Here is a 746-nt window from a genome sequence, read left to right as displayed (position 1 = left end):
GAAGACCCTCATTCTCATATGGAGACTTTTTGTGACTATTGTGATGCGATTTCTCAAACCGGTGTAACTCAAGACCAAATACGATGGGTCTTATTTCCTTTTTCTCTAATTGGCAGCGGGAAACAATGGTTGAAAGGCCTTGATAAGGCTACTCTCGGAATTGATTCTTGGAAGAAGTTGGCTCTAGCTTTCTACAAAAAGTTCTATCCACCGGAAAAGACTAACATGCTAAGAGCTCAAATCACGGGCTTTAAGCAAAGAGATGAAGAATCTTTGTATGAAGCTTGGGAGCGGTTTAAGGGGATTTGTCGCTCATGTCCTCACCATGGACTTAGCGAGTGGTTCTTGGTACAACAATTTTGGAACGGTCTTTATGAAGATTCAAGGAACATTCTCAACATGGGATCAAATGGAATGTTCACCGAAGTTGATGACAATCAAACTTGGAACAAAATTGAGGAAATGGCGGTTCATAACTCACAATATAGTAGACCTCGCAAGGCTACTAGAGGAGGAAAGCATGAAGTGGACTCCATTACTCAATTGGGTGCTCAACTTAGTGCTCACATTGATACCATCAATTTGAAGTTTGAAAAAGCTATGGCTAGACTTGAAGAAGCCTCAAAATCACCAAAGCATCATGTTAATACCATGACGGCATCTTCATCAATCCCAAGTGGGATATGTGAGAATTGTGGAACTTTGGGACATGACCAAAGTGAATGTAGGGGAACAAATGAACAAGT

The 746-nt window shown here is 41.0% G+C and overlaps 1 non-coding gene across 1 annotated transcript; it reads right to left on the bottom strand.

Annotated features, from left to right (window-relative positions):
• Positions 1 to 225: 225 nt before the first annotated feature.
• LOC141634737 (small nucleolar RNA R71) lies at positions 226 to 332 on the bottom strand. The gene has a single exon (XR_012539461.1). It is a non-coding gene; the product is annotated as a small nucleolar RNA R71 (small nucleolar RNA).
• Positions 333 to 746: the final 414 nt, after the last annotated feature.

The sequence above is a fragment of the Silene latifolia genome, chromosome Y, assembly GCF_048544455.1.
Source record: "Silene latifolia isolate original U9 population chromosome Y, ASM4854445v1, whole genome shotgun sequence".
Lineage (NCBI taxonomy): Eukaryota > Viridiplantae > Streptophyta > Magnoliopsida > Caryophyllales > Caryophyllaceae > Silene > Silene latifolia.
The sequence above is the reverse complement of the archived record's forward strand: the minus strand, read 5'-3'. Positions and strand labels throughout refer to the sequence as shown.